Source organism: Scyliorhinus torazame, chromosome 4, assembly GCF_047496885.1.
Source record: "Scyliorhinus torazame isolate Kashiwa2021f chromosome 4, sScyTor2.1, whole genome shotgun sequence".
NCBI classification, from domain to species: Eukaryota; Metazoa; Chordata; class Chondrichthyes; order Carcharhiniformes; family Scyliorhinidae; genus Scyliorhinus; species Scyliorhinus torazame.
In genome coordinates this window covers 87151273-87158845 of record NC_092710.1, presented here as the reverse complement: position 1 = coordinate 87158845, position 7573 = coordinate 87151273, and positions in this window count along the sequence as shown.

Here is a 7573-nt window from a genome sequence, read left to right as displayed (position 1 = left end):
AGAATTGCCAACACCTCTTCCCTACGTACCTCAATGCCATCTAATCTATTAGCCTGGTGCTCAGCATTCTCCTCCACAACATTATATTTTTCCTGAGTGAATACTGACGAAAAATATTCATTTAGTATCTCGCCTACCTCTTCAGACTCCACACACAACTTCCCATCCCTGTCCTTGACTGGTCCTACTCTTTCCCTAGTCATTCGCTTATTCCTGACATACCTATAGAAAGCTTTTGGGTTTTCCTTGATCCTTCCTGCCAAATACTTCTCATGTCCCCTCCTTGCTCATCTTAGCTCTCTCTTTAGATCCTTCCTCGCTACCTTGTAACTATCCATCGCCCCAACTGAAACTTCACACCTCATCTTCACATAGGCCTCCTTCTTTCTCTTAACAAGAGATTCCACTTCTTTGGTAAACCACGGTTCTCTCGCTCGGCGCCTTCCTCCCTGCATGACCGGTACATACTTATCAAGAACATGCAGTAGCTGATCCTTGAACAAGCTCCACTTATCCAGTGTGTCCAACACTTGCAGCCTACTTCTCCACCTTATCCCCCCCCAAGTCACGTCTAATGGCATCATAATTGCCCTTCCCCCAGCTATAACTCTTGCCCTGCGGTGTATACTTATCCCTTTCCATCATTAACGTAAACGTCACCGAATTGTGGTCACTGTCCCCAAAGTGCTCTCCTACCTCCAAATCCAACACCTGGCCTGGTTCATTACCCAAAACCAAATCCAACGTAGCCTCACCTCTTGTTGGCCTGTCAACAAACTGTGTCAGGAAACCCTCCTGCACACACTGTACAAAAAACGACCCATCTAATGGACTCGAACTATATCTTTTCCAGTCAATATTTGGAATGTTAAAGTCTCCCATAATAACTACCCTGTTACTTTCGCTCTTATCCAGGATCATCCTCGCCATCCTTTCCTCTACATCCCTAGAACTATTTGGAGGCCTATAGAAGACTCCCAACAGTGTGACCTCTCCTTTCATGTTTCTAACCTCAGCCCATACTACCTCGGAAGATGAGTCCCCATCTAGCATCCTCTCAGCCACCGTAATATTGCTCTTGAGTAGCAGCGCCACACCTCCCCCTCTTTTGCCTCCTTCTCTGAGCTTACTAAAACACCTAAACCCCGGAACCTGCAACATCCATTCCTGTCCCTACTCTATCCATGTCTCCGAAGTGGCCACAACATCGAAGTCCCAGGTACCAACCCATGCTGCCAGTTCCCCTACCTTATTTCGTATACTCCTGGCATTGAAGTTGACACACGTCAAACCACCTACCTGAACACTGGCCCCCTCCTGCGACGTCAAATCTGAGCTCCTGCCCTCTATACTCTCATTCTCCCTTACCCTAAAACTACAATCCAGGCTCCCATGCCCCTGCTGCATTAGTTCAACCCCCCCCCCCCTCCAAAGAGCACTAACAAATCTCCCCCCTAGGATATTTGTGCCCCTCACGTTCAGATGTAGACCATCCTGTCTGTAGAGGTCCCACCTTCCCCAGAAAGAGCCCCAGTTATCCAGAAATCTGAATCCCTCCCGCCTGCACCATCCCTGTAGCCACGTGCTTAATTGCTCTCTCTCCCTATTCCTCATCTCACTATCACGTGGCACGGGCAACAACCCCGAGATAACAACTCTGTTTGTTCTAGTTCTGAGCTTCCATCCTCGCTCCCTGAAAGCCTGCCTGACATCCTTGTCCCCTTTCCTACCTATGTCGTTAGTGCCAATGTGGACCACGACTTGGGGCTGCTCCCCCTCCCCCTTAAGGACCCGGAAAACACGATCCGAGACATCACGTACCCTTGCACCTGGGAGGCAACATACCAAACGTGAGTCTCTCACGCTCCCACAAAACATCCTATCTGTGCCCCTGACTATCGAGTCCCCAATTACTAATGCTCTGCTCCTCTCCCCCCTTCCCTTCTGAGCAACAGGGACAGACTCCGTGCCAGAGGCCCGTACCCCATGGCTTACCCCTGGTAAGTCCCCCCCCCCCACAAGTATCCAAAGCGATATACTTGTTTCTCAGGGGAACGACCGCAGGGGATCCCTGCACTGACTGCTTTTTTCCCAGTCCCTCTTACAGTTACCCATCTATCTCCAATCTTTGGTGTAACTAATTCCCTGAAGCTGCTATCTGCCTCCCGAATGATCCAACGTTCTTCCAACTCCAGCTCCAGTTCCCTAACTCGGTCTTGGAGTAGATGGAGATGGCAGCACTTCCTGCAGGTAAAATCAGCAGGGACACTAACGGCATCGCTCACCTCAAACATCCTGAAGGAGGAACATTGCACTCCCTCCCCTGCCATCCCTCTAACTTTCTACCAAGATCTGGCTAACAACTAAATTAAAAAAATTTAATAAAAAAAAAAATAATAATAATAATAATAAAATATGGTACTTACCTCACACCAATGGGTTTTATTATTAGATTAGAGGAGGAGGGCGGGTGGGAGACACTACACGTGTAGTGTCTCGGGTTTCCTCTCCACCAGAATTTATTGGTGAGGGTCTTCCCAGAAGTCCGCGGGTCGACTTCCTGTTCCCGCCTTAAACACTAAATTTAAAAAAGACAGCAAAGAGGGACCGAAAACGGGACCAGGTAAGTGTTTTTAAAGGAGAGACTTACCTCCCAGAAATCACTTCCGCACTGCCCCCGCTGAAATGGACTAGCCTGCTCCGCTCCTGCTGAAGTCGACTGGGCCTGCAAGGTAAGGAAGTTGTTAATCAGTACTTACCTCACCCAGGCAGCGACCTTTTAAACTGTCCCCTCTGCCTCGCAGCTCCCGCGCTTTTTCAAACTCCCGCGCTGTTTCTAAGGTCCCGGCTCTCTCTCTCTCTTCCGAACTAACAGCTGACCTGCAAGGTAAGGAAGTTGTTAATCAGACTTCCTCTTTTAATTCTTCCTCTTTTGGGTCAGTGTGTCAGTAAATAAAGTGCCTGGGCGGGAATGAAGCTGGGAGAGTCTTTGGGAATTGCAGGCACTGAAGTCAATGAGACGCTAAATTGATTCAGAGATTTCAGACTGTCAGCACTCTGATCTTTCAAAGTATCTCTCACAGGATGATTTATTCAGCCTGGTTGAAAGCAGACCTATTTTGCATCAGGCAAACCAACTGTTTAATACATTCAAGGGACCTGGTCTTCGTCAGCCAGACCAGTATTCATTGTCCATCCTAATTCATAGAATCCCTACAGTGCCCGCTCGGCCCATTAGGTCTGCACTGACCCTCCGAAAGAGCATGCACTGTGCCACCTTGCTGCCCTCTAAATGAGAAATAGGAAAAATGGAGTCGACAGGACTCCAACCCGCAAGCGAGACCCCAATGGATGTCTGGCCGATCACCTTAACCACTCGGCCATCATTCCCATCGTGTATGCTGGTGCTCTTATCCTTCGAAATAGTGGTGGTCGTGGTGCTGCCAAAGGTGCCTTGGTGAGATCCTGCTGTGCATGTTGTAGGTGCAAGGGAACAGAACCACCTGCAAGTTCCCCTACAAGTCACTCACCATCGTGACCTGGAAAGTGTCAGCTTTTAATCGTGGTTCGTTTATATGACCAATTAAGGGGATAAAACAGCTCACTCTGGCGGGACCTCTGACACCCGATACAATAGCAAGGTGATGGCTTGATTTTTCATACAGGGCCCAATGGCTCCCGCATATTCGTTCCAGCTTTCCAGCGTCGTAGACTGTCCTTAGCACGTTTGTAAAATTCTGACCTTCCGTTCAGAAGAGGGTATCCACTCTCTAGAACCTGCCTTCTATCCCAAAGAACCTGGTCATCTGGGCCACTGCCATGTGTGCCCGGTGAACGACCTTAAATTGTATCAAGCTGGGCCTGGTGCATGATGTGGACGCGTTGACTCTACTCAACGCTTTTGCCCAGAGACAATCCTCGATCTCTCCTCCTAAGTTTCAGCTCCTCGGTCTGCGTTTCCTCTGACAACATGAGTTTTTTATAGATGTCCGAAACCCTCCCCCATCCATACTCTGGGAACTACCCTTGGTAGTATGAGCGGGAAGGTTGAGACCTGCCTGCGTAGGAAGTCCCGCGCCTGCAGATACCTAAACTCATTCCCTCCCGTCAATTCACATTTCTGCTCTAACTCCCTCGGGCAGGGAAAGCTCCCCTCTACGAACAGATCTCCCGTCCTCTCGATCCCTGCTCTTTGCCCTCTCCGAAACCTTCCACCCAGCTAAAGTTTGACAGCGCCAACCCGCCCTCCCCCTGGCTAATTTTTACTCGCGGGGTCTTGCCTGCCCATACAGAGCCAGAGATCACCTTGTTTACCCGTTTAAAAAAAGCTCGTGGAATAAAGATGGTTAGGCACTGTAAAACAAACAGGAATCTTGGGAGGACCATCATTTTCACTGTCTGCACCATCCAGTGCCAGTGATAGCGGGAGCATGTCCCACCTTTGGAAATCTTCCTTCATTTGGTCCACCAGTCGGGTCAAATTTAGCTTATATAGCCATTCCCATTCCTGTGCCACCTGGATGCCTAGATACCGAACGCTTCCCCCTACCGCCTAAACGGCAACACCCCCAATATTATCTCCTGTCCCCTTAGCCTGGATCGTGAACACCTCACTTTTCCCCATGTTCAATTTATAACCCGAAAACCGGCCAAATTCCTCATAATTTCTCTCATCCCCTCTCATGGGTCAGAAACATCTAGGAGCAGGCGATCTGCATATAGCGAGACTCTGTGTTCCACTCCTCCCCGAACCAGCCCCTTCCAGCCCTTTGAGGCTCTCAGCGCAATTACCAGATGCTCTATGGGCAGCGCAAACTGCAGTGGGGGGAGGGGGCATCCCTGCCTCGTCCCCCGGTGCAGCCTAAAATACCCGATGTCAACCTGTTCATCCGTACACTCACCTCAGGCGCCTGATACAGCAGCCTAACCCAGTTGATGACGCCCCATCCAAAGCCAAACCGCCCCAGCACCTCTTACGATAGCTCCATTCCACTTGAAATGAGAATGAAATGAAACTTGGTCAAAGGCCTTCTATGCCTCCTTTGCGACCACTACCTTTACGTCCCTACCCTCTGGGGGCATCATGATCACGTTCAACACTCTTCTAACGCTGGTCGCCAACTGCCTGCCCTTAACAAATTCCGTCTGGTCCTCCCCAATCACATCTGGAAAGCAGTCTTCTATCCTTGAGGACAAGATTTTGGTCAACAGTTTGGCATCAACATGTAGTAAAGAGATTGGCCTGTCATCGGCCCGCATAGCTCCGGGTCCTTGTCCCGCTTCAAAATCAGTGTGATCGTGGCCTGTGACATCGTCAGGGGAAGCACCCCTCGCTCCCTTTCCTCATTAAATGTCCTCATCAGCAGCGGCCCCAGCATACCAGAGAACATTTTATAAAACTCCAGTGGGTCCCCGTCCGGTCCCGGGGCTTTACCCGAATGCATGGCCTTCAGCCCTTCTGCTATTTCTTCAATCCCTATCAGGGCCCTTCTACCAGCCCTTCCTACTCCTTTGGGAACCTCAGCACCCCTAGGAATTGTCTCATCCGTTCCGGCCCAGCTGGTGGTTCCGACTCATTTCGCCTGCTTTCGAACTTGAACGCCCTGTTAATCCCTGCTGAATCTCCGACCAAGTTCCCGTCTCTGTCCTTCACTTTCCCAATCTCAATGGCTGCCTTCCTCTTTCTGAGCTGCTGTGCAAGCATTCTGCTGGCCTTCTCTCCATACTCATATATCGCCCCCCTCGCCTTCCTCAGCTGCTCCACCGCCTTCCCTGTAGTTAGCAAGCCAAACTGCGCCCGTAGCCTCCATTGTTCCCTTAAAATCCCTGCCTCTGGGGTTCCCGCATATCTCCTTTCGCCCTGAAGTATGTCCACTATCAGTCGATCCGTCTCTGCTCTATCTAATGTCTCCCTGTGGGCCCGTATCAAAATAAGCTCTCCTCTGACTACCACCTTCTGCGCCTCCCAGACCATTGCTGCCGAGACTTCCCCTGTGTCATTAACTTCGAGATAGTTCTGGATGCATTTCCTCACCCGCCCGCACACCTCTTCACCCGCTAACAGTCCGACATCCAATCTCCAATGCGGGCACTGGGCACACTCCTTGCTCACCTGTAAGTCCACCCAGTGCGGGGCATGATTCAAGACCGTGGTCGCTGAGTACTCAGTGTCCACTACCCCCAATAGGAAAGCCCTGTTCAAGATGAAAAAGTCGATTCGGGAGTACACTTTGTGTACGTGTGAGTAGAAAGAGAACTCCTTCACTTTCGGCCACCCAAACCTCCATGGGTCCACTCCCCGCATCTTCTCCATAAACCCCTTTAGCTCCCTTGCTATTGCTGGCACCCTGTCTGTCCTTGAGTTCGACCGGTCTAGCCTTGCGTCAATGAATATGTTGAAGTCCCTCCCCATGACTAGCTTATGCGAGTCCAGATCCGAGATCTTCCCTAACAGTCTCCTTATAAACTCCTCATCATCCCAGTTTGGCGCGTAGACATTCATGAGTAACACCGGCAGCCCTTCCAGCTTCCCACTAATCATGATTACCGACCTCCCACATCCGCAACTATTCTTCCCGCCTCGAATTGCACTGGCTTATTAATCAGGATTGCGACTCCTCCAGCCTTAGGGTCCAGCCCTGAGTGAAATACCTGCCCAACCCATCCCTTCCTTAATCTAGTCTGTTTGATTACACTAAGATGCATCTCCTGTAACATTGCCACGTCCGTCTTCAATCCCCTCAAGTGCGTAAACACGCGTGCCCTCTTAACCGGCCCATTTAGGCCTCTAATGTTCCATGTGAGCAGCCTGGTCGGGGGGCTTTCAGCCCCCCCCTCCTCTGCCGATCAGCCATCACATTTCTTAGGCCAGTCTCCAGCCCGCGCTCCGCGCACCTACAGCCCCCCCCCCAGACAGCCTCTGCCCCCGACCTCCCTATTGGCCCCCAGCAACAGCCCCTCCCCGGTCAGAGTAGCAATTCCCCCTCTTCCCCCCCCCCCCCCCCCCCAGTAACAGCACAATCAGAACAGCCCTCTTATCTATCTATCTATCTATCTATCTATCTATCTATTATCTATATGTTTATCAATCTGTCTGGCTATCTATCTATCTATCTATCTATCTATCTATCTATCAATCTATCTATCTAGCTGTCTAACTGCTTCACTATCTACCTATCTGTCTGTCTATCCAATCTATCTATCTGTCTATATATCTATCGATCTATCTATCTATTTATCTACCAGTCTATCTATCTATCTATCTATCTATCTATCTATCTATCTATCTGTCTATCTATCTATCTATCTATCTATCTATCTATCTATCTATCTATCTATCTATCTATCTATCTATCAACCTATCTATCTACCTGTCTATCTATTTATCTAACTATCTATCTACCGATCTATCTATCTATCTATCTATCTATGTGCTTAGCAATTTGTCTGTCTATCTATCTATCTACCTATCTATCTATCTAACGATCTATCTATCTATCTATCTGTCTATCTATCTATATATCTATCTATCTATCTATCTATCTAGCTATCTATCAACATATCTATCTACCTG